Here is a 27,964-nt window from a genome sequence, read left to right on the forward strand (position 1 = left end):
CTACTCTTAGGAATGCGTCTGAAACATAGATAGCGAAGGAGAGAAATTTAAGAAAGAGTCAAGCATGCGATCAGAGAAGCAGACTGGAAGCAACAAGGATGGACAGAATAAGAATTGAAGACGTCTGGGAGATGGTATAAGAAGTACACATACAAGAGCACATACACTAGTGGCCGTTAAAATTGCTACATCACGAAGATGACGTGCTACAGACGCGAAATTTAACCAACAGGAAAAAGATGCTGTGATATGCAAATGATTAGCTTTTCAGAGTATTCAGACAAGGTTGGCACCGGCGGCGGCACCTACAACGTGTTGACATGAGGAAAATTTCCAACCGATTTCTCATACACAAACAGCAGTTGACCGGTGTTGCCTGGTGAAACGTTGTTGTGATGCCTCGTATAAGGAGGAAAAATGCGTACTATCACGTTTCCGACTTTGAAAAAGGTCGGATTGTAGCATATCGCAATTGCGGTTTATCGTATTGCGACATTGCTGCTCGCGTTGGTCGAGATCCAATGACTGTTAGCAGAATATGGAATCTCTGGGTTCAAGAGGGTAATACGGAACTCCATGCTGGATCCCAGCGGCCTCGAATCACTAGCAGTCGAGATGACAGGCAGTTTATCCGCATGGCTGTAGCGGATCGTGCAGCCACGTCTCGATCCCTGAGTCAACAGATGGGGCGTTTGCAAGACAACAACCATCTGTACGAACAGTTCGACGACGTTTGCAGCAGCATGGACTATCAGCTCGCAGACCGTGGCTGCGGTTACCCTTGACGCTGCATCACACAATAGGAGCGCCTGCGATGGTGTACTCGACGACGAACCTGGGTGCACGAATGTCAAAACGTCATTTTTTTTTCAGATAAATCCAGGCTCTGTTCACAGCGTCATGATGGTCGCATCCGTGTTTGGCGACATCGCGGTGAACGCACATTGGAAACGTGTATTCGTCATCGCCATACTGGTGTATCACCCACCGTGATGGCATGGGGTGCCATTGGCTACGCGTCACGGTCACCTCTTGTTCGCACTAACGGCACTTTGAACAGTGGACGATACATTTCAGATGAGTTACGACCTGTGGCTCTACCCTTCCCTGCGAAACACTATATTTCAGCAGGATAATGCACGACCGCATGTTGCACGTCCTGTACGGGCCTTTCTGGATACAGAAAATGTTCGACTGCTGCCCTGGCCAGGACATTCTCCACATCTCTCACCAACTGAGAAAGTCTGGTCAATGGCGGCCGAGCAACTGGCTCGTCACAATACGCCAGTCACTACTTTTGATGAACTGTGGTATCGTGTTGAAGCTGCATGGGCAGCTGTACCTGTACACGCCATCCAAGCTCTGTTTGACTCAATGTCCAGGTGTATCAAGGCCGTTATTACGGCCAGATGTCGTTGTTCTGGGTACTGATTTCTCAGGATCTATGCACCCAAATTGCATGAAAATGTAATCATATGTCAGTCCTAGTATAATATATTTGTCCTATGAATATCATCTGCATTTCTTCTTGGTGTAGCAATTTTAATGGGCAGTAGTGTAAAACCACCCAAGCTTGATAGGTACAGAAACGCGATTGGATGAGAATGACATACGATAGAATACCAAAAAGATGCATAAACTGGAATTACAAGATAAAAGGCCAAGAGGGTACCTGGTTGAAGGAGAGGACGGCAGTATTTGGAGAAAAGGAGAGTGTTGGAACAGGTTGGTGAAAAAGTTTTAATGGGAGGATAGAGACGAACGGACAGGTTCATTAGCAAAACTAATCCAGCCAGTGGCAGGGAATGTTCGTGATGATGATGGTGAAATCTAATGCGTTCTCTGTATCTTCAGTTTTCTTCCGAAACAGCACGCTATTTGTCTGTATAGTGTTTCTTCCTTTTCCTCCCTCAGCCTATATGATCAGCAACATAAATTCACTATTATATTCCACATATTCTCTGAACACTTACAGATTTCTTGTCAAACAGATCCCGCTACAGGAAAATACCAATGGTGCATCTTTTAGGGAGTGTTAGTATACGTTGTTTCGGCTGTTTTCTAACGTGAAATATGCTTTTAGCAAGGCGGCCATATTTTTTTCCCCGTAAGTCCTTTGACATGGCAGCCATAAATCATTGTCTGCCTGTTGGATGGACGTTGCTCCCCTGCTGAATTCTTCGGCATTCTGGAGTTAACAATCTTCTGCGTTTCTTGTCTGTATGATGCTGTCCGCCAGCTTCCATCTTGGTATGAAGGTATAAGCCAAGTTGTATCGTATTACGTCTTCCTACGGCTGCTGCGGATTGCGTGGCCAACTTCCAGTTCGTTGTTGTCTTTTAACCACCGACGCAAACAGATGGGTGTCATAAGTTTAGCGAGTGCATCTATATATATGTCTGTGGCATCGTAGCTCCCAAACGAAAGGTCTCATTTTAATACAAATTTCTTTCATTTGAAAGCTTGTATCCTAGTTACGTTTCATGAAAGTCTGTTCTGGCGTTTAAATTTCATCAGCTAAATTAAGTAAAAATGTTTTCCGCCATTGCGCTCTCTTGATACCAGTTACGTAAAACGTGAGAGCTACATCAAATTAAGTAGTACCATATTGCAGAGCTGAAAAATATCTAAATAAAAGCCCGCGAGAACAATTGTTTATCTTTTACGGTTAACCAGAAATTATGATTTTTGTCTAGTGAGATCATCTGTTTCAGCACATGTAAAGCAGAAAAAGCGTGACTGTGAATAAGCTCTAAAAGATCAACATATACTCTCGCGATTTTTTACAGCTCTTTTTGAGATCTAAAATGCAATACTAAATCAAATGATTTTGCCCTAATAGTTTAGGCAGCCTATTGCAAGAGAGCACAATATCAACCCACTTTCTTCCGACTTGATTTAGAATTATCGTCATTGGTTATTGCTCATGTTTTCGAAATTAACTAAATATACACTAAAACATAATCAATGAATATGTGTGTGAACTGAGAAAAAGAGACACGTAAACTACACCAGTGAATAAGATCTGGAGTCGCAGTTTAGTGTTTAGTACCGTAAAGTATTTATGAGAAGGTGCGGATAGAGTGTCGACCGTACTGCGTCTGCTACTCGTAAGGTATAAAGTTTAAATAGCATGAAATAAAACTAAAATTAAAAATTTAAGGAAACTCCGGCACACGTGAGCTCTAAAAAATAAAAAAAGTAGTATGTATCGCCCCTATAAGTTTAATGTAAGTACTAATATTTTGATCCAAGTGTCGTTGCGTCGGGGCCCGTTCATCATCATAAACTAAAGGCTATGCCTTGTCGATTTAGCCACGGCCCTCTCTTCTTTGTCATCCTCCTCAATTCTTCATACGATTTTAACTCCCCATACCATCTTTGGTGTTATTAATATACGTTGCTCTTGGCCTGCCTCTTGGTTTTTTCCCTAAAACTTTTTCTTGAAATACATTCTTTAGGAACGGTTGTGTCTCATTATGTGCCCTATCATTTTTTATTTTCTTCTTCCTATACTCTCTTTCAAGTTCTGAAGGTGGCAGGGGTAAAATACAGGGAGCGAAAGGCTATTTACAATTTGTACAGAAACCAGATGGCAGTTATAAGAGTCGAGGGACATGAAAGGGAAGCAGTGGTTGGGAAGGGAGTGAGATAGGGTTGTAGCCTATCCTCGATGCTATTCAATCTGTATATTGAGCAAGCAGTAAAGGAAACAAAAGAAAAATTCGGAGTAGGTATTAAAATCCATGGAGAAGAAATAAAAACTTTGAGGTTCGCCCATGACATTGTAATTCTGTCAGAAACACCAAAGGACTTGGAAGAGCAGTTGAACAGAATGGATAGTGTCTTGAAAGGAGGGTATAAGATGAACATCAACAAAAGCAAAACGAGGATAATGGAATGTACTCGAATTAAGTCGGGCGATGCTGAGGGAATTAGATTAGGAAATGAGACACTTAAAGTAGTAAAGGAGTTTTGCTATTTGGGGAGCAAAATGACTGATGATGGTCGAAGTAGAGAGGATATAAAATGTAGACTGGCAATGGCAAGGAAAGCGTTTCTGAAGAAGAGAAATCTGTTACCATCGAGTATTTATTTAAGTGTTAGGAAGTCGTTTCTGGAAGTATTTGTATGGAGTGTAGCCATGTATGGAAGTGAAACGTGGACGATAAATAGTTTAGACAAGAAGAGAGTAGAAGCTTTCGAAATGTGATGCTACAGAAGAATGCTGAAGATTAGATGGGTAGATCACATAACTAATGAGGAGGTATTGAATAGAACTGGGGAGAAGAGGAGTTTGTGGCACAACTTGAATAGAAGAAGGGATCGGTTGGTAGGACATGTTATGAGGCATCAAGGGATCACCAATTTAGTACTGGAGGGCAGCGTGGAGGGTAAAAATCGTAGAGGGAGCCCAAGAGATGAATACACTAAGCAGATTCAGAAGGATCTAGGCTGCAGTACGTACTGGGAGATGAAGAAGCTTGCACAGGATAGAGTAGCGTGGAGAGCTGCATCAAACCAGTCTCAGAACTGAAGACCACAATAACAACAACAACAACAACATATAATTTAGCAGCGTTTTGTTCTCATTCAGTTCTCTTAAGACCTGTTCATTACTTTTTCTATCTACCCAGCTTGGTTTCGTCACTCTTCTCCGTATCCACATTTCCGTTGCTTCCAGTCTCTTTTTCTCTGCCTTTCCCAGAGTCCACGCTTCACATCCGTATGTTAAGACACTCCAGACAAAAGTTTTGGCACACTTTTTCCTAGTTTCTAGTCTTATATGATTGTCTGTTAGTAAATTCATTATATTTTGGAAAGCTTGCTTTGCCAGTGCTATTCTTCTCTTTACATCTGTGATACATTTGTTGTCGTCAGTTATTGTGCTCCCCAAATAACAGAAGTTCTCAATCTGCTCTAGAACATCATCTTCTAGTTTAATATTAACTTTACCATTTTCTCTTGTCTTCCCTACTACCATAGTTTTTGTTTTCTTCTTATTTATTTTTAGATTAAATTCTCTTACGATTTTGACAAATTTTAGCAACATAAACTCCATTTCCTTTACTGAGTCAGCAAGTACTACTATATCTGCAAAACGGATACAGTGTATTCGTTTCCCGTTAATTTTATTTTCTTTGGTTATTCTTTTCAATTTTTCAAACGTTTCTTTTCAATAAAGAAATTGAACAAATATGGTGATAATGGGCATCCTTGCCTTACTCCCCTCATTATTTTTGCTTTCTTCTTCACACCATTCACTTCTGTCTCTGCTTCCTGCCTTTTATACAGGTTCCAGATTAATCTCCTGTCCCTCCAATCAAGATTTATTTCCTTCATTGTTCGGAATAACAATTTCCAACTAACCATTGGGACAGGGGGACCGTTAAATAAATAAAACAAAAGCATAAGACATCTAACATGGTAAGTATGAAAATTTAAGTACAAGTAAGTTACCTAGGCATCTTAGATACATACTAAAATTAGAATATAAAGTTGTTGAGTTTAATTCTTAATCAGTTTAGCCTGAAACATTTGCATTACAGGCACAACCGTCAACGGACTCCTGGCCTTTCGGGTCCCCGCACTCGGTCAGCTCAAACCGTGCGCGCCGCATACCGCCCACCGCCCGACTCCCATTCGCGGTTTAATGATTCATGGATTGGTCCCCTATCATCAGACCACTGCAGGACACAGGCCTCGCAAGACAGATTAATGTGTGACACTAAGTTCGTACGTAATTATGTAAAAAGATGAGGTAAAATAGATAGGTAAATCTATTCTTTAACAATGTTACGCTAATTAAAAACGGATTGATATTCATATTTTATGTAATAAGTGATTATAACTTCACTAGCTATTTTGAGGGACGCGCAGGACTGGAAAAGATGACATCAAACAGGAGAGGCTTATGCCCAGCAATAATGAAAGTATGCTGTTCTACACTGAAGAGCCAAAGAAACTGGTAATGGTATGCGTATTCAAATTCAGAGATACGTAAACCAGCAGAATTCGACGCTGCGGTTGGCAACGCCTATATACGTCAAAAAGTGTCTGGTACAGTTGTTAGAACGGTTCCTACTGCTACAGTGGCAGGTTATCAAGATTTCAGTGAGTTTTAACGTGGCCGACGAACGATGGGACACAGCATCTCCGAGGTAGCAGATTTCCCCGTACGACCATTTCACGAGTGTACCATGAATATGAGGAACGTGGTATAAAATATCAAATCTCCTACATCGCCGCGGCCGGAAAAAGATCCTGCAAGAACGAGACCAACGGCGACTGAGGAGAATCATTATAAGTGACAGAAGTGCAACCCTTCTGCAAATTGCTGCCGATTTCAATGCTGGGCCATCACCAACTGTCAACGTGCGAACCATTCAACGAAACCATCGATATATGCTTTCGGAGCCGAATACCCACACGTGTACCTTTGATGACTGCACGACACAAAGCTTTACGCCTCGCCTGGGCCCGTCAGCACCGACATTGGATGCTTGATGACAGGAAACATGTTGCCTGGTCGGACGAGCCTCGTTTCAAATTGGACGTGTACAGGTATGAAGACAACCTCATGAATCCATGGACCCTGCATGTCACCAGGGGACTGTCCAAGCTGGTGGAGGTTCTGCAATGGTGTGGGGAACGTGCATTTGGAGTGATATGCGACACCTGATCCGTCTAGATACGACTCTGACAGGTGACACGTACGTAAGCATCCTGTCTGATCACCTACATCTATTCATGTCCATTGTGCATTCCGACCGACTTGGGCAATTCCAGCAGGATAATGCGATACCCTACATGTCCAGAATTGCTACAGAGTGGGTCCAGGAACAGTCTTCTGAGTTTAAATACTTCCGATAGCCACCAAAGTCCCTAGATATGAACACTATTGAGCACGTCTGGGATGCCTTGCAACGGTCTCTTCAGAAGAGATCTCTACCCCCTTGCACTTTTACGAATTTATGAACAGACCTGCAGGATTCATGGCGTCATTTCCCTCCAGCACCACTTTAGACATAAGTCAAGTCCATATCGCGTCGGTTGCGGCACTTCTGCGTGCCCTACACGACGTTAGGAAGGTGTACCAGTTTCTTTGTTTCTTCAGTGGTCCTTATTTTTTATTCACTGAGCTGTCCTCCGACGCGGAGACGCTTGGATCAGGCCATTACTACTTATACTAAACGGACAATACATATTTTTTTACTTATTAGAGGTTTTTTATGTCTTTTTAAATTTTTAATTTAAGTTTTATCTGTGATTCATTTATGAATGAACATCAACAATATTTCTACTGCAAAACCACTCATACGAGTGACGGCCTCGTAATTATTTATAGTTAAGTTGGCTGCAAAACAGAATACAACGTATTTAAAAGTTTCCAAGAATCACTCATGCAATATATCAAGAATTCCACACTGGTACGGGATTGAAATGCCAGATGACTGACTCCACTGTACCGATCCGACTCCACTGAATCTATCATTCACGCGCAGGCAGCCTTCGACACTGTCGACCCCACAACCTATCACTGTTATTCAAAGATTATTTTTAGTTGTAGTTTCATTCATCAGATATTGTGTACGTTCAGAATGGCTACGTCAAGTATCACTGCTCACTACACGGGTAAGTAATATTAAAATTCCTCTAAAAACTCGATTCGAAGACACTGAAACCTCCCATCCTTTTACAACTGTTGTTAGCGCGATCTGATATCAATACAGCAACTGTAATCTCTCCTGTAGCAAATTGTTACCATTAAATAATTGTGTGCCCCAGCAAATACGACTAATGCTTAGGTGAAATCTAGCTAACTGTGAAGGGGAAGAGCATCACCGATAACACGGGGGAAAGTAAGAAACTTTGAGAGGTGAGTCAGCTTGCATCTGAAGGAAATCAGTGGTCTGCACACACAGTAACTTACCTTATTGTCGATCCGGCGTTGCTTATCACTGGTCTGCGGATTCCTCTGTCACTTTGGAGCGTCTTTCCCAATATTTTTGACTGAACGCTTTACTATTTGTAACTGCTGTGACGTAAAATGTAGTCCACTTTAATTTGCAGAATATTATCATCATCTGCTAAAGGCTTTGCATCGTCGCTACAACCACTCTTCTCTATATTGTGCTGTCCTCTTCATTTACTGATAATTTTGCGAATTTCTTACTTTCAATAGATGTTCGATCATTTTTTTCATTGTCTCACTCTGTCGTTCATCCCCGCCTGTTTCCTTCCAAAAAGTCTATCAAAAACTTTTTGTTTCTAAATAAATACCAAAAAAGTATCATTTTCCTTATTTGGTTAGTGAGTAGGAGATTTCTTATCTCACTGACCTCCTCCTCAACATCTTTATCGGTTTTTTTTTTCTGCCCAGTTGCTCCTCGTCAGCCTTCTCTAAGGCCACATTTCCATCTCTTCTAAGCGTTTTCTGTCAGTCTTCAACAGTGGTCAGTCTTCGTAGCCCTAAAGGAGTATACATCTTGATAAATTGCTATTTTTTGCCTTTTCTATAGTAAATAGCTTGCTTACCAGTAACTCAGTTGTCTCCTTTTACAAAAAGCACACTGCAATTCTTTCTTTGATATCCACGCTGCTCCATTGTCTTCTGTAATTAATGCACACAAATAACAATATTTGTCAGCTTCTTGACTTCACTTTTTTAAGTTTTTATGTCAGCTACTCTCCTCATTTTTCATTTGGTTAGTAGCTTAATTAAGTTTTTTACTATGAATTTAAGGTTCAAACATTTTCATCATTACTGAAAATTATACAATATTTTGTGCTTAGGTTTCTCCCTGTCTTCTACTAGCAATATCATCTACAAAGGTTATGCCGTGAGTGGGGAAATAGTTCACTTTAACTCTACAGATATTTTCCTCTGAAAATCTTCATAGGTCCTTCCACTAAAGGGTTTGGTATTTGTTCGTTAATGTTTTATAACTTCAATGGTTTCATTAACTGGTATCTTAGTGCACATGTTTGTTACATCTAAGGAAGTAAGTTTCGTGTTGTCTGCTGTATAGAGACCTCTAATATGTTATATCACATCAATTAGTTTCCTTCTTGTACATTGTTTATGATAAATAAAGTTTTAAGTAAGAATTTAATGTTTTCCTTAATCAGTATGTAGGGTTAATCACACATTTTACTATTGGTCTGATACAATTTTTTTTCTTTACAAATTTCTGGTTGCAAAATCAGTTTCGATACAGACGTATTCAATACGGCGCAAAGTATTTTTTCTCTTTTGCGATGTAAAAATTCAGTTTTATTAAGAGTTTAATAAGGGCCTGGGATCGACTAGATGGATCTTTTTTGTACACAAATGATTTTATTTTCTTGATGCACTTCAAGATTTTATATATGAAGTCTGTCAAGGCATGATTACTACCACATTCTCTTTTGTTAGTTTCCGATTCATAGAATCACTTAGTTGACTATATATCTTCTCGTTGTAGGCTTCCTTTATCAAAAGGACCGTAGCATTGCCCTTATCAGCAGGGAGTACGACCGTGACAATATCTCCAAGGAAATTGCAAAGAGCAGCTCTTTCCACTGGAGAGATGTTGCTCCGTTGCGGCGCACATTTCAGCAAGGTACGACACGATTCCCCACGAATTTCGTCTGCGGAATCGGTAAGGAGCCAACGAGCCGTATATCCAGAAAGACTGCTACTCTTTTGAACGATAGTTCTTTACCTAAACAAGTTATCAAGAGGCTGAGACCACGCAATGCTGCCCAAGATTCACGAGGGTGGTGTTCCACTACGACTGACAGTGAGTAATATTGGTGCTTCTGTTTATTCGGCTGCAAAACATCTGGCCTCCTTACTCGAACCGTCTGTGGTAAGTGCTGCCACCATATACGTAATTCCAAGGATTTTATCAATCGTTTGGAGACTGTTAAGCTGAGCAGCTCGGATTTACTAGTTATCTTCGATGTGGGCTCACCTTTTACCAAAGTGCCTTTATTTGACTCGCTACATCTTATTGGTAACTTGTTCAGCGATGATTTGACGGCTTTGTTTGAACATACTCTCTCCTCAAATTATTTTTTGTTTAGTAACTAACTTTTTGAACAAACTGACGGTGTCGCCATGGGGAGTTCCTTGTCCCCTGTGGTAGTCAATCTTTCTATGGAAGACTTTGAGGAGAAAGCTCATGAGTTCGCCGTCTTAAAGCCTACGGTTTTTGGCGTTACGTAGATGACACTTTCGTTGTATGGCCTCATGGCAGACAAGAACTGGAAAAATTCCTTTGTTATTTAAACTCTTCGCGTGATAACGTCAAGTTTACTATGGAGATTGAGAAAGATGGCCGGCCGGAGTGACCGTGCGGTTCTTGGCGCCACAGTCTGGAGCCGAGCGACCGCTACGGTCGCAGGTTCGAATCCTGCCTCGGGCATGGATGTGTGTGATGTCCTTAGGTTAGTTCGGTTTAAGTAGTTCTACGTTCTAGGGGACTGATGACCTCAGAAGCTAGGTCCCATATTGCTCAGAGCCATTTGAGAAAGAAGGGATTTTACTCTTTTTAGACGTGTTAGTACGCCGTAAGAATGATGGGTCTTTGGAACATTCGGTGTACAAAAAACCCACACATACAGATCTACATCTTCAGGCGTCCAGCTGCCATGACTCCTCGCAAACCACGGGTGTTCTCAGTGATTTAGTTCGTCGGTCGCATGTAGTGTCGGATGCTGATAGCCTTCACGAAGAATTAGTGCATCTGGAGAACGTTTTTAAAGAGAATGGCAATACTTCGCGTCAAATACGGAAGGCCATGCACAATTATAATAACAAGAAGCAACGCTCTGAGGAGACTGATGAGTATAAACCAACTGCGTTCCTTCCATAAGCCGGGAACGTGACTTCTAAAATACGCAGATAGCTTAGGAAGAACAATATCAATGTCATCTTCCATCCACCAACAAAAAGCAGAGCCTTAGTTGGATCCGTTAAATACGGTTTACAATTGAGAAAGGCGGGCTTTTATTAAATTCCCTGTGAGTGTGGCGCGGCATATATATGTGAGACGACACAAACGGTCCAGCAACGCTGTGTAAAACACGAAAGACCGTTTGCAGCAACCCTTAAAATCAACAATTACAGAATATTGTATTTCCGTGGAATATTCAATGGAATACAATAACATCAAAATTTTAGCACTGATTTCCAGCTTCTGGGACTCTGTAATTAAAGAATCCAGACGAGGTTCCAGACTGTAGCGCCTAGAACCGCTCTGCTACTCCGGCCGGCTTGCGTCCTTACAAGATCTAACTGTGCCAGCCACACTAGAAGGGTGACACTGTGCGGCGGAGAGATTTAGCAAACCCGGAGAGATTTTGCAAACGCCACGATAGAGGAACTTGAAAATGGTGCCATCAGTGAACATAAGGTCTGGTTCGATGATGAAGCCCATTTTCAGCTGAATGGTTACGTGAACAAACAATACTGGCGCCATTGGGCTACAGCAAATCCTCATCTCAGTCCCGTATCGCCACTGCGTCCGCAAATAGTCACGACGTGGTGAGCCATATCGTCGAAGCGAATCATTGGTCCGATATTCATTGACGGTATGGTCACAGGAGTGAAGTGTCGAGAGTTGCTGGAGCGTCACTTTGGCCCAGAAGCGAGCCGTCTCAACATGACTTGACGGTACTGGTTCATGCAAGACGGGGTTCGTCCCGATAGAATTGCTGACGTCTTAAAGTGGCTTTAAACGACGTTTGGTGAGCGTCTGATAGCACCGGATGCAGAAAAATTCACGGGGCAGCAGTGAGAGTGGCTCCCATACAGTCCGCATCTCAACCCGTGCCACTTCTTCTTATGGCGATACGTCAAAAATGTAGAGGAATCCCCCTGAGCCGTGCGTGGCTCGTGTTCCCGCCATCATGTATTTTACACCCTGTTTTTAACGTACTTCCACCTCACTACGTTAATTTAAGTTACTACTGTCACTGAGTTGCTGCCTTGCCTAACCGTGATCGGCGCTAGCAGTGCGTATCGATATATCCCCTCTCGTAGTATCTTTGCTCGACTGCTATTACTTCCCGGTCATTGTCTGTCGTAGGGGAGTTCGGGTTGCGAGTTCGGGCGGCCAGGTAGTTGGAACGCGTCTGGAGCGCAGCCCAGACCCGCCAGTCGGGGAGTTGCAATGCGGCACTAGTGCAGTCGGGTTGGAGCAGCAGTGAGGTCTGCGTCGACATGGCTCGCCCGACCATTGCCACCACGCATCATTTGAGCCGGGCCACGGTCTTGGTGGATCGTCGGTCGGTCGTCCTACTGGACGACGCGTTTTGACTCGCCGGTCATTCATGAGTCAGCTGTGTGTGTGTGTGCATCGACTCCCGATTTGTCTTCGTGCATGCTTAGTTACTGTTGGGTATCGTTCAGGTCTTCGTGCAAGTGTTCGGTTGTGGGTGTCGTTGGCGTTATTCCCACTGATGACTATTTTAGACGTTGTCGCCATTCTGAGAGGAGGCGGTCGGTTGGTGCGGATCAGGGAGGATATATCCGCGCGGTGCGGTGCCTGCGCAGTGTCGGAGCGTGTGTGGAGCTGACCGATCGCTAGGGGCTTCGTGGCTCACCGACCCAGGACGTCAACTCTGAGTGGTGTGTTAAGTACCCAAGCCACGTCCATTCATGTTGTGTGGTGCGCTGTTGGGGAGGTTTTCCTGTGAGCAACACAGAGTCTTTGTAATGCTGAAATTTAGCGGCCATCCGGTGAAATTAACTATGTTGGTTGACTACAATTCAAGTGCACCAGCGGAATTTTCTGCTTTGTGGCCGTTAGTGTTCCGGTTACCTGTCCTGGCCAATAACGTAATTTCAGGCAGTGTCCTTTCCTCACCTGTTGTCGCTGTCCGACACGGTGTGTAGTTTTGACAGCTTGTGCATAATGACGTCTGTAACATTTTGGTATTGAGTTCTCACGTACCGATTGGTGGCAAGCAAGTCGTTTTGTCGGTCGGTCCGTGGCTGTGCCTTGGTCCTTGGTTGGGCTACCAACGGATCAAGTGTAATTGGGCTCAGTACCTGTCTCACCTAAGTGAACGAGGGCAGACCGACCCCCTGGAGGCTGGAGGCTTCTGAGTGCTGTTGTCTTTACTGTCTTTCTCTCGGGTGTTTAATTGTCTGTTTATAATCTATCATAGCCAATGATTTAAAAAATTCATCGTTTTACTGTATTTTATCTCAATTAAAGGCCTTCAGCTGCGTATAAGCAAGTTTGAATTCCGGCAAGTGGATATTTGCTGAAAGGTTAGTGTCGTTGTGTTGTCTTTTCTTTTAGTGGGTTTCAACCACCTAAAACTTAAGACTTATGGTTATACTTTTATTTTAATTTTGAAAAATTAATTTTGGGCCTTCAGCCACTTAAAACCTTATTCTTAAAGTTACCCTTTAAGCAAAAACATTGCAGCTTTCTGCCTTTGAGAGGTTTTGGTAATTTATTTTAAAATCTTGGAAGATTTTGTTGTGGGCCTTCAGCCGTTTGTATTACACCTTATTTGTAATTGTAACTGTGTGTCTTTAGTCACTTGAAATTACCGTGTTAATTTTTTAAGATTTCTTGTTTGGAGACCTTCAGCCGTGAAACATTTGGAGTTTGATGTGTTATTAAATTACAATAATTTGCAATTTTAAGGTGAAACTGACCCCAACTTTATTTGGCCCTTTCCACAATCCTAATCACCTGTTCCGCCCAGCAGCGGGATTAGCGGGCGTCTCACCCTCTAAGTCACTGCAGGCCATCTGATTGGTGCACTTGAATCCGTCACACTCCAGTGTATTATGACAGTTTCGGAACCGGCTGTGCATCACCGTAGCTGTGGACGGTAGATGTTTCGAGCATCTTGTACATTAAATGTCGTTCGTATCTGTATTCAGTAAAATAGCGTTCATGTTCTTGCTTGTTGTCCTTTTTCCACAACGATCGCTTACTTTCTATCATGCTTTTTGGACCACCCTGCCCTTTAACTGGCTAGACGCTAGAGAATTTGTGGTAAGTTCCTATGGAACCAAACTGCTAAGGTCATCTGTCCCTAGGTTTACACACTACTTAGTTCAAAATGGTTCAAATGGCTCTAAGGACTATGGCACTTAAAATCTGAGGTCATCAGTCCCCTAAGAACTACTTAAACCTAACTAACCTAAGGATATCACACACATCCATGCCCGAGGCAGGACGTGAAACTCCGACGGGAGGAGTCGCACGAACCGTGGCAAGGCGCCTCAAACCGCACAGCTACCCTAGTGGCTGGGGCTAGAGCGGTGATTTCCAACTTGGGGGAAATTACCTCCTGAGAGGTAAAATGAAATTTTCTTAGGGCAGTTACATAACTAAATTGTTTTCAAAAGGTCATTACTATTGTCACAATTTTGTAAGATTCTAATACCGATTATATAAGTTATCAATATTTTTTTTTATCAATTAGTAGCATTAATGGGGTGGAGGGAACAGATTCCTCGCATAGTTCATCCACTACACACATAAGTCATGCTTTGTCCCGTACGTCCCTGATGATAAAAGTGCGACATATACGTAACAAATGTTAAATATCTCAAGAAAATGTCCTCTCCAAGTTGTAGACAGTACCTGCAGTAGTCCAGAAATTAATTTATTACTCGCTTCGAAACAGATAAACGAATTAATTGACAGCACGACACACAGCAGTAACTATATAAGGCCTGCTACAGTGCTGTACACAGATTTACTGTTATTGTTGCTAGAGTGGTTAGACACAAAGCATTAACAGCCTGAAGTCGTACAATTTCTACCAGTTCAGAAGTAAGGAGTGCAGTAGTGAAGTGATTTACGAACAGTAAGTATAGTGCACAGATCTAAACTTGATTGATTTCAAATGGGGTCGGAATGTGCAGGTCAGGCAAGTGCCGCAGTGAAGATGATGTTCGGGTTGTGGGCCGCGGTAATCAGCGCCTGTACAATGTCCCCATTTTTACACAGTCCAAATTTTTAGACAATCCAATCTAGCCACTGCCACGAATGTTGATGATAAACTGATGAGCACAGCACAAACACCCAGTCCCCGGGTATAGAAAACCCCCGACCCGGCCGGGTATCGATCCCGCGACCTCTTGATCCAGGGGCAGCAACGCGGAGGGGAGTAATGCAGGGGAAGCACGTATTACAACCAGTGTCCACTCTCGCTGTGGATAGTTAGCTTTCTTTTCTTTTCTGAAAAGGAATTGTGGGTTGCACTTCCGATACACCACGAATTCCTTCGTCATTCATTGTAACACACACACACACACACACACACACACACACACACACAAACTAAATATCATTCATCTTTCATCATTTTAAAATTGAAAGTCTTCCGAGAAAAGTCTTTCATTCTACAATTTAATTAAGTTCTAAAGTTGGTGACAATGTGCGCAGGGGGGGGGGGGGGGGGGGCAGGGGTACTAGCTAGTGTCTGATTGCACTCAGAGGTAATGGTCTAAGAAAATTTGGGGAACACTGCACTAGAGGATGTAACAAAAATGTTGGAAACTCATGATTGGTGAAATCTCGACGAAATGCATCATAAATTTCTCGAGAATCTATAAAATGACTTTTATCTTAATAATATGGATATTTATATATGTGTTTGGAGAGAGCGAGAGAGAGAGAGAGAGAGAGAGAGAGAGACTGAGACTGAGACTGAGACTGATTTTTCATTGAGGTTTTTAACTGGTACCTGGATTTTGGTTGCTGCGACCTTGAATGAACAGCTTCTGCACCAGTTGGTGACGTATTACAATTTGGAGGAAGTTATTGATCTTTAAGGTTTAAAATACGACTCTGTTAGTTACTTGGCCGTATTGCGGATAGCTTTGAGCCCAAGTTTTCGTAGCTTTTCATACCTAACGGATCACTGTTGTAAGTAAATAAGATCAAACAGCAATCTGCTTTTCGTGAGAAAAGGACATTGGTTGGCACACAAACTTCCTTCAAACTACACGTCCTGCTACATCAAAATTGGTCAGTGGAGTTCAGCACCATACTATTGTACAAGAACATAATCCAATTACTGCAATTAAGGAATTATGAGAGGTTGTTACTTATTGAATGAAAGCTATAGAGAATGCATTTCTGTTCCTGTATTTTAGGAACTTTGTACACTTACAATTCTGTCGATTGATAGCGACGACAATGAAGTTCGCCTCCTTTTCCAAAAACAAGATGTTTCTATTCTTCACTTCCAGAAAATTTGTATACATAAATGTTTGGCAACTCTTACACATACTTTACTCTGTTTTATCACTAAAATATCAATTTTCGTTAAATGTAACAATACGTTCTAAGCGACGGCCTAGCAACACGACCTTTATCCACAAGATACAGATTAACAGTCCTCTTTTTTTTTTACTAAATCAATTGTCTTTTTTTAGAGTCCCTACTCAAAGATGCACAACTACTATCGTTGCTGGGACTGCGCGCTAAAGAGTTTGTTGCTGTCAAGCTGTGCTTCACTTCACTTCAAGTACTTTTTGAATCACATTTCCATTTACGGTATTTACATACATTACTGAGCTTCTCAGAATAAAATCAGGCACAAATTAATTTAAAAAAAAAAGCAGTGAGGCACACATAACATCGCAAACCGCTCAGATAATAACACGAACCTCTTTTCTGGGGAGAAACGACGAATATTGTGCAGTCATTCCCTATCCTCTCCCATGTATCTATCTCGCACAGATCGTACAAAAGTTAGGCAAAAAGCAGTTCGCACCAAGGTGTTCGGGCAGCCTTTCTTCCCACGCTCCGTTGTAAACGGAACAAGCCGTAATGTGAGGTACCATAAAAATTATCCTCTGTCACCCACTTTACGTGATTAAAGGTGCAGATGAGTATGACAAACGAGTAACGCACTTTTAATACGGCTATGACGTCACTCCGCGTTTCGCTGCCCGGCGGTGCAGAATTTTTAATGTCAAAGTTAAGCCGCGAGCGCCTCTGGCGGCGAGAAGGTGCTTTGCTGCAGCTATCCGCAAAGTGGATGGAGTGCACCCGTCATCCACGGTTCCCCCGGGGCCGTGCTGCTGCTGCATATTTTAATTTAAGGCAAGCCGCTACTGCGCAGTCGCAGCAGCCAGTGTCAGAAGCCGTCTAATATGTCACGTCACAACGTCGCCCTTTCGCATATTTCGCCCGCTCAGCGTGAAACATCCATCCCACATTCCGTTGCTTTCTTTGATCTCCAACGCTGTGTTTCATTGTGTTTTAAATGGAAACTCATGCTCAGAAAGGGGTTTCCGAGTTTTGGCAAGACGTAAAGAGCGCTGTTAAATGCACAATATACATTGATCATTTACTCTGTGTTACTCAGGTATATACGTAATGGGGCCCTGTAGCCACAACATAGACCAGATGCGTCGAAAATTTACACATAAATTACACGAGTCTGGGGATTAAAAAGAAGGGAAAGCATTCCAGAAGGGCTAGAGCTAATTACGCAGAACACGAACCGAATCAGACCCAATCGTTAACTCTAAGTATGATCCGGATCTGCATCAAAAACAAGATATACTTACTATAATCTCGTCGAAAATGACCATTAATGTAATTTTCAACTCTTCTGCACTTCAAATATTCGTTCCGGGGTCCATCTCTTTCTTTGCCTTTGCAGACTTCTTCAGCCTACCGGATTTTAATTTCTGACTTCTGTTGCGATGGCAGTCGCCGAACGTGATAAAGCTTGTGCAATTGACAGTTATCCCTGGGTGTATAGGTACATACAAACACATTTACTTAGCTCTCAGAGCATACAGTAATAGCTCTCAGTGCATACATTTATAGCTCTCAGTGCATTCAGCTATAAACCAGTTTAGTAATCAAGGTGGGACGAAAAGTCCAAGAAACCGAATCAAACGATCACTTTAAATGAGAATTTCTGGTCGTTCTGATGCTAACTTCAGATGGGGAAATGAAGTCAACTTGTCTGCAAGTCCAATTAACGGAATTTAATTAATCATTTGTTTCGTAAGTTAACTGTTCACTTGGGGACTAAATCCAAATAATACAGGTTACTTTACCACTTGGAGGCTACGTCCAGCTAGAAGATTAACTGTTTGTTTCGAGGCTAAGTCCAAAGAATACAGGTTACAATACCACTTGTGGACTAAGTCCAAGTAGAAAGTCTGTGGTTCACTTGGTGACTAAGTCCAACGAGGCAGCGATCGATGGTGAAAGCGATGGCTTCACACTGGTGATGGTTCAGCTGCTCTAATGAGCAACTACGAAACTAAACTAACAGTTAATCTTCTAGTTAGACGTAGCCTCCAAGTGATATTATTTAGATTCAGCCCCCAGGCAAACAGTTAACTTTCAGCTAAACTTGGCCTACAAGTGATTAATTAAGCTACTTCGCTGAAGTAGAGTGTATCTGGGACTGGCGCCGCAACTGCAATAGCTACCTAGGTACTCCGCAACCTCTCAGGTACTCGTTGTGAGGAAGGACAGCCATCCTGTTCCCAGGTGGAGACATCACCGATGTACAGAAATAGTCCAGTGGCTGTAGTGTCACCGGTGGTGATGTTGGCGCCGCAGGTTCGTATGGAACCTTCCACAAGCGCGCCGTAAAACATGTTTATACACTCCTGGAAATTGAAATAAGAACACCGTGAATTCATTGTCCCAGGAAGGGGAAACTTTATTGACACATTCCTGGGGTCAGATACATCACATGATCACACTGACAGAACCACAGGCACATAGACACAGGCAACACAGCATGCGCAATGTCGGCACTAGTACAGTGTATATCCACCTTTCGCAGCAATGCAGGCTGCTATTCTCCCATGGAGACGATCGTAGAGATGCTGGATGTAGTCCTGTGGAACGGCTTGCCATGCCATTTCCACCTGGCGCCTCAGTTGGACCAGCGTTCGTACTGGACGTGCAGACCGCGTGAGACGACGCTTCATCCAGTCCCAAACATGCTCAATGGGGGACAGATCCGGAGATCTTGCTGGCCAGGGTAGTTGACTTACACCTTCTAGAGCACGTTGGGTGGCACGGGATACATGCGGTCGTGCGTTGTCCTGTTGGAACAGCAAGTTCCCTTGCCGGTCTAGGAATGGTAGAACGATGGGTTCGATGACGGTCTGGATGTACCGTGCACTATTCAGTGTCCCCTCGACGATCACCAGTGGTGTACGGCCAGTGTAGGAGATCGCTCCCCACACCGTAATGCCGGGTGTTGGCCCTGTGTGCCTCGGTCGTGTGCAGTCCTGATTGTGGCGCTCACCTGCATGGCGCCAAACACGCATACGACCATCATTGGCACCAAGGCAGAAGCGACTCTCATCGCTGAAGACGACACGTCTCCATTCGTCCCTCCATTCACGCCTGTCGCGACACCACTGGAGGCGGGCTGCACGATGTTGGGGCGTGAGCGGAAGACGGCCTAACGGTGTGCGGGACCGTAGCCCAGCTTCATGGAGACGGTTGCGAATGGTCCTCGCCGATACCCCAGGAGCAACAGTGTCCCTAATTTGCTGGGAAGTGGCGGTGCGGTCCCCTACGGCACTGCGTAGGATCCTACGGTCTTGGCGTGCATCCGTGCGTCGCTGCGGTCCGGTCCCAGGTCGACGGGCACGTGCACCTTCACCTTCCGCCGACCACTGGCGACAACATCGATGTACTGTGGAGACCTCACGCCCCACGTGTTGAGCAATTCGGCGGTACGTCCACCCTGCCTCCCGCATGCCCACTATACGCCCTCGCTCAAAGTCCGTCAACTGCACATACGGTTCACGTCCACGCTGTCGCGGCATGCTACCAGTGTTAAAGACTGCGATGGAGCTCCGTATGCCACGGCAAACTGGCTGACACTGACGGCGGCGGTGCACAAATGCTGCGCAGCTAGCGCCATTCGACGGCTGTGTTGCAGTGAAGTCGAAGTCCTATGGCATAGTATCTTCCAGTGTTCATTCTGTTGAGATTTTCATTCCATTTTCTTCTTTTGTTTTCAATTTTGTTTCTTAGATTATATTTGTTTATTTGCTCTCTAATGTCGCTGTTTCTTAATCTGTCTCCTCTGGTACAGCCTCTCACAGCCCTTAGAAAATTTCTTTTCACATGCCTCGAACTTACTGTCTTGTCATGTGTAAATGAGCCATCAGGCACTGCTGTAGAGTAACATGGGAACGGACATTACTCTACAGAGCTTCCTTTGTATTATTCTTTGTGTCAAGTTTCTAAAGTGGTAGTTTACTGTTCCACATATGTCTCCAAATTTGCTACTGTTTAATCTATATCTTTGTCATACCAGTATGTGATATCATATGGCTGACCTACTCTGCTGCTTACTGTTCACAACAATTTTTGTTGTTATGGGATCTGGTCGTTTCAAAGCAATTATTTTAGTTTTCTTTGTGGGTTTAGTCATACTGTAGTCTTTGGCTATTTTGTTTCGAACGTAAATTCCGTTTTGCAGGTCACTCTTTTTGAAGGAAGAGAGCACCACTCAGTCAGGCATCAGGCCTGTACCGACTGGCCAATTGCTGCCTAGAAGACAGTATGAGGAGAGATCTATGATATTGGGACATGTGACCAGTGCCTCGCTAATCCCTCCAGCCAATATTACCAGTAGATGAATCTAGATAATGCCACTGCTTCTTTATTCGAGAAGCTCTTCATTTGGCCTCACAAAAGCTGAGACGACCTCATACCAGACTTCCCAACATCAAATAAAATCTCAGGAGGTGCTGGGAATCGACCCAGGTCTTTCCATGCGCTTGGCAGCGACGCTAACCACTTGACTTTCCATGTTGGGATCGTGAAATCGTCTACTTGTACACTGAAGAGCCAAAGAAACTGGTACACCTGCCTACCATCGTGTAGCACGCAGAAGTGTCGCAACACTATGTGGCGTGGACTCGACTAACGTCTGAAGTAGTGCTGGAGGGAACTGACACCATGAATCCTGCAGGGCTGCCCATAAATCCGTAAGAGTACTTCATCGCTACCTCCGAGATGTTAGTGTCCCATAGCTCGTGCGCCGACTGTAACACCGAAGTGGAATTCACTTAAATCTTTATAACCTGCCATTGTAGCAGCAGTATCCGATCTAAGAGCTACGCCAGACACTAGTTGTCTTATATCGGCGTTGCCGACCGCAGCGCCGTATTCTGCCTGTTTACATATATCTGTATTTGAATTCACATGCCTATACCAGTTTCTCAGGTGCTTCAGTGAAAAACAAGTTCACAATAATCCCTTTATCTATTGTGTGTCTACATCATTATAGACACATAGATTAGGAGAGATGACATCATAAACAATGAAATGCATGAAAAACTGCCGAATAGTGCATGCGTTTAAATTTGGTACTTATTTCCTATTAACACTATTCGCAGCATATTCTGCAGTATCTACATATGCCGTGAATATACCTACAAAATTATATCAATAAATGACACGTAGATCAGGAGACATAATGTCAAGAACACTGAAATGTGTCAAAAACTGCCGCATCATGCATGGAGTTTAAATTTAGCACTTCTTTGCTACTAACTTTATTCGCAACATATTCCATTGACAGATCCAAACATAACGCTGACTCTACATACTCAAATATATCATCGTACGACACATAGTTCAAAAGATGTGACGTCATAAACACTGAGTTGCGTGAAAAAATGTCGCATCATGCATGAAGTTTTAATACGTTTATTCTTTACTATTAAGACAAAATCGAATCAACTGAACGAAATCCCTGGCATCGCTTTTGACAGCTTTGAACAGCGAGATAAAACGGCTATAGGCGAAGACAATAGCCGTGTGCGGAGCTATCAAGAGGCGTTGCCACTGAAACTTTGATAAATTCGCGTTGTGGACACAAGAAACAGCCGCACCCAGTGTAAAGAAACTGTCCTGGATCAGCTCATACAGTCTACTGCAAGGGTACGTACACTTATGAGCCAAAAGATGAAGACTATCTGGGTAATAGCTTGTTTGTCAGTCTTTGGAACGAAATAAATCACTGATTCTGCGTATCAGGTATCCGACAGTTTGTTGGTGGGTTTGTGGAGGTATGTGGCACTAAACGTCTACGCACAGGTCATGTAATTCGAGTAAATCATGGGCTGCTGATCTGCGTATGTGGTAATGGCGCCAGATAGCGAGCCAGATGGGTTGCATTCGATTTACATCAGGCGAATTTGGTCGCCAGACGTCAACGTGAGCTGACTATAATGCTCCCCAATCCACTGTAGCACGGTTCTGGTTCCGATACACGGAAAGTTATACTGCGGAAAATGACATCGCTGTCGGGGAAAACATCAAGCAAAAGGGGATGCAGGTGGTTCGCAGCTGTCGCCGTGTCTTCGATTACTACCACAGGGCCCGTACAAGTGCAAGAGAATGTCTCCCATAGCGCAATACTGCTCCAGCCAGCCAGCGTCCTGGGCGCGCTGCACGTTTCGAGCCGCCGTTCACCTCGATGGTGGCGTTTGAGGAGACGACCATCGACGTAGTCCAGCAAAAATGTGATTCACCCGAAGAGCCGACACGTTTCCACTGACCGACGGTCGAATCCCGATGGTCCCGAGCCCACTCCAGTCGTAATTGACGATGTCGTTGGGTCAACATGTGAACACGTAAGGATGGTCCGCTGCGGAGCTCCACGTTCAACAATGTACGATGAACAGTGTGCTCCGAAACACTTGTGCGTGCACCAGCATTTTGCCCTTTCGGCAGAGATGCCACAGATCACCATGTATCCTACTTTACAGAGCAGACAAGCCTCCGAACTCCACGTTCTGTTGCAGAGTCGCGGACTTCATTTAGCGGCTAGTTCCACTGTTCTTCTACTTCTTTCCGTAGATGTTCACGACAGTAGCGCGTGAATATTCAACTAGCTTCGCAGTTTTCGAGATACTCGTTCATAGTGACTGCCGTTTATCAAAGTCGCTTATGTCAATGGATTTCCCCGTATGCAGCAGATTTCTTCGCTTAGATGATCCCCCTTCCGTGTCTGCTCCGCTTACATACTTTTGTTACCGCGTCACGTGACCGGAACGCCACCAGCCAGCATCCAACGTCGCGGCGGGCAGTGGTCATAATGTGTTGGCCTACCAGTGTATAAAGTTTCCTTTCTAATACAAACTTGGAAAATGGGTACCTATGCAATGCCATGTTTGTCAGCTAAAATACAGGGTGGTACACTGATCGTGACCGGCCCAAATATCTCACTAAATAACCGTCAAACGAAAAAACTACAAAGAACGAAACTTGTCTAGCTTGAAGGGGGAAACCAGATAGTGCTATGGCTGGCCCGCTAGATGGCGCTGCCATAGGTCAAACGGATATCAACTGCGTTTTTTTAAATGGCAACCCCCATTATTTTATTACATATTCGTGTAGTACGTAAAGAAATATGAATGTTTTAGTTCGACCACTTATAAAGGCACATTTGCATGCCGAGCGTGAGTTTCCTCGGAAACGCGAAATATTAATTAAATAAATAATCAGTGACAAATAAATAAAGCCTATGGCACACAACTGCAGCGCTGTGTCGCTGATAAAACAAAAGCACAATTACGTTACTCTTATGTTTGATTAAGAAAGGGAGAGCTCTGGTAGAAGTGGTGCGAGAAGCACGTATTTTTTTTTATTGTCTGGCACACCGCCATATTTCATGTTATAGAAGAATACTGCGAGTTGCAACCACACTAGGCACTCGATTCTGTAAAGAATTTATATTTATAAAAGTAAGTAGGATTATGAACTGTAGGCATATTCATTGAATATATCTGATTTAACTAACTGTGTAACTTTTTTATGTTTAGTAGACAATCACCTCTGTACGACGTATTGGCATGGCTGGCAAATTATTGTAATATTGAGATTTAGATTATGAGTCCGCACCTACCGCAGCAGTCTTTGGAAACGATTTAATTACGAAGTCCGATTATTCAGTTTTATTTCACGGTCAACTACGAGTAACATTGCCTTTACGAAAAAGCCATTGTCAAGCGTCTGATAACGAATAATCAAACGTCCACGTTCCAGATAAGCGAACACAATTGCAATCACAATCACCATCATACAGATAGAATAATTAACATATTTAAAAAATAACAACAACATATTTTTTTTATTTATTTTATTTATTTTATATTGGCGACCGTGACAGGACTTGTTATTTTGTCATTTGTTACATTGTTCTCTTTGTTTCATGTAAAAAATCAACTTTCTGGACCTGGACGTCAATGTATGAGAGATAACAAAATCTGAAGATATTTTCCAATTCTGAAATTTTGCGGGAAGACGCAATGAAACTTCCAGCAAAATAAGGTAAGACGCAGCATCTTTGCATTGGTAGGCTTGACCAGACGTATAATTCAGTGTATTAGCTTTTCAGTAAATTCTGTAGTGTTTCTTTTCCGCATAACAGTTTCAGTGATAAATTTCATTCTCAGTACTTTTCCCTAAACAATAACGTATGCAACAATACCAATACACGAGTGTACAATATGGCCGACTTCTGTACGATATCATGTAACATGGCTAGCAGCCATTACCAATAATCTCAAATTCAGTTTATATTTTTAAATTAACAGACAGCCATTGTTGCTACGAGCGATTCATGCTCAACTACATTTTATTTTAAAATCAGTGTCAAAAATTTTCTTGAAACATATATCACGAGTGGCATGGTAATAACTAGAAAACAATACGCAAAAATGGAACAGCAAAGACGTACTATTCAGATGCAATCCGACTCGGACGTGAGACAAGTGTTAGAAAATGACTTTACGACAGCAACCGGTAGTGACGATTCATCAAACATTGACGCAAGTGTTGACGAAAGTTTTGACGATAGGCCGTCCACTACAAAAATTTCAAAATCTCAATCAGAGCCCATGTTAATGCATGACGTCACGTGTAATGACGCGGCGGGGGCAGAGACCTTGCAAACGGTAAACATTGCCGACATGTTACAAATCCTAATGAAACAAAACGCCGAAAACATGGCAACCTTAAAGGCACAATTAGAGACACAAAATGAACAGTTAAAAACACAAAATGACGAAATCAAATCTGATCTCATAGCAATCAAGATAGGTAATGACACTTTGTGTAAACGTGTGGAACTTATAGACGCCACACTGACCAAACAGATGACCGAACTCAGTACTAAATTTTCCCAGCTCAATACGAGACAAGAAAAGACTACAACTGACGTAGCACTTTTACAGACACAAGTAAAAAACCTTAATGTCACGTGTGAAGTTCTTACTGAACAAATTCAAACATATCCTTCAGTACATGACAATCTTGAAAAACGAATTACTGACGTACAGAATAAATTTGACAATGTTGAACAACACCTGACTGACATCTTACAATCAGATGCCACAGCTCATTTTCAAAATATTAATAAAGAATTTCATGATTGGGTTGAGAACAAAGACAAACATTTTGATAGATGCTTACGTGAAAATTTACCAACAATTGTGCACGACTCCGTAGCGCAATACATTACTAATAACAAACAGCTGATCAGTGACGCAGTACAATCCGTCACTGCACCCATGAGACAATTCACCGATCAACTACAGTCTGAATGTAACGAAAATATCAGTCAAAATGTACAGTTCAGAAACCAATATACATTCGAGTATGATACACACATTCCGCACACGACAAATACACAAGAACAAAACACACCACGACTACAACACATACCACGATGTGGAAACACAAACACAAGCTATTATCATGGTAAACCACAGCAACATTATCGTAATTACTCGCCAGCTGAACATACCAGTAATTACAGTGGAATAAATCCATATCACAATGCGAAGGAAGATGAAAGCTTAATGAAACACAGGCAATTTCAGATTTTTATCCCAGAAAAACGAACCATTCATCCGGTGATTTTTCTTAAATCTTTTAGTAACGCATTTCCACGCACTTGGAGTGACCGGAAAAAGATTTCATATATTGTCGGTTACATCCAAGGCGATGCAGCTGTCTGGGCATACAGTCAAGCTGACGTATGTACCACGTACAGTGAGTTTGAGCGTGCTTTTCTGAACAAATTCTGGTCGCAATCCGTCCAGGAGCGACTCAGAAGACAAATTTTAGAACCTGAAACTTTTAACAGTAAAAATGGTAACTTACGCAGATATTTTGAAAAATACTTGAACATGGGACACTTTTTAGACGAACCAGTCGCAACGCGTGATATACTCCGTGCGTTGAAGGCCAAATTGCCTTTCAACATTAAAGAAAAACTCCTACATATCCCGGATGACGATTCAGATTATTTTTTAACAGCTTTAGATTCGGTTGACATGTTACTTGAAGATCAGCGCTTCGCGCGGCAAAACAGCAGCCACAATGTTTACACTAGTGGTATGCAAAACATGCAGGCTTGCCAACACAATTCTGGCGCGCCCACAGTTGGATACGCGGTACAACAAAAACAGCAAACTCACATGCCGTCTCAGTACGGAAATCAAAATCAACACGCGTATTCCAATACAAACAATAGTTACAACAGTAATAACGTTTCATGCGGCAATCCATACAAAAGGCACCGCGGTAATAACTACAACGGTAACAACGGATACAAGGGTAATAACAAAAACACAAACAGAAATAGAAATAATAATAACTACGAGCCAAGACAGCATCAAGGTTGGACTCGTAACGATCAGTACTTTCATTCAAACTCTGCTTTACCACAGCAGCCACCAGGACAAAATTGGAGCATACCTTACGACCGACAGGTAAGTTATAATGCGCAACAGCAACAACAACCGCAAAAGTTTGGAGATCATAATAGGCAATATCCGAATGTGAATATAATAGAAATGACACCTGATGCACAACCTCAATCTGTGTCAGTACCTAGTACAAATGATAATCCAACAAACTAGAAACAGTCACTACTTTGCCCCAGGTCGTGGCTGAAGAATTCTTGGGGGGCGACTTCAATGTTAATCAGTTATTTGACACCACACTTGAACAACAGAATAATGATATGCCGAGTAATTCTAAACAAAAACTACCTGTTTTATTTATAAGATACAACCACAATAACAATATATCAGATGAACTTTTACAAGACAGTACACAATGTCGTTTAAACACAAATGAAATTGTTTTAGCATCTACTACTGGTGTAGTAGGTGGGATTCCAACTACTATTATCCTAGATACAGGTGCAGCTGTGAGCGTTTTGTCTTTTAATTTCTATAAAAAGATGTGTGAATTGGAACCTGTGCCTGAGTTTCCTGCCCAAAACTGTAAAATAACTACTGCACTAGGTAATAAGTCATGTAGGGTTACGAAGCAAGTTTTTGTAAACGTTAAAATAGGTAATGGAACCGTACAATGGCCATTCCTGGTTGTACAAAACCTTGTGACAAATTGCATATTAGGAATAGATATTATGAGCGAGAAGGACTGCATTATAGACTTCTCCAAAGGTAAATGTATTTTAAATGATAAAGGCAGTGTAATTATTATTGATTTGGACAGGAGAACTCTAAAGCATGACAAACACTGTACAGGGTACAAGGTTCAGTTAGTACTTGACAATGACATTCAAGACATGCAAACACACTCATCTGACACAGAGCTAATGGACTTGAAAACATTGCTTGATCATAAGATAAGTGGAGCTACAGCTCTCAGTGTACATGAACGTATAAAATTACAGGAAGTGTTATCCAAATATTTACAAGTTTTTACCAAACGATTAGGTGTTATCAACACGTATGTGTACAAGATTGAAGTTAAGCCTCACAAGATCTTCTACCATAAGACATATAACGTACCGTTATCTCAACGACCTGCTGTGTGGCAAGAATTAAAACAAATGTTACACTGGAAGGTCATTGAACCATCCACCTCACCTTATTGTAGTCCTCTACTTGTTGTCAAAAAATCAAATGGAAGCATTAGGTTAGTGTTAGACGCACGAG

The sequence above is a fragment of the Schistocerca piceifrons genome, chromosome 3 (assembly GCF_021461385.2).
Source record: "Schistocerca piceifrons isolate TAMUIC-IGC-003096 chromosome 3, iqSchPice1.1, whole genome shotgun sequence".
NCBI lineage: Eukaryota > Metazoa > Arthropoda > Insecta > Orthoptera > Acrididae > Schistocerca > Schistocerca piceifrons.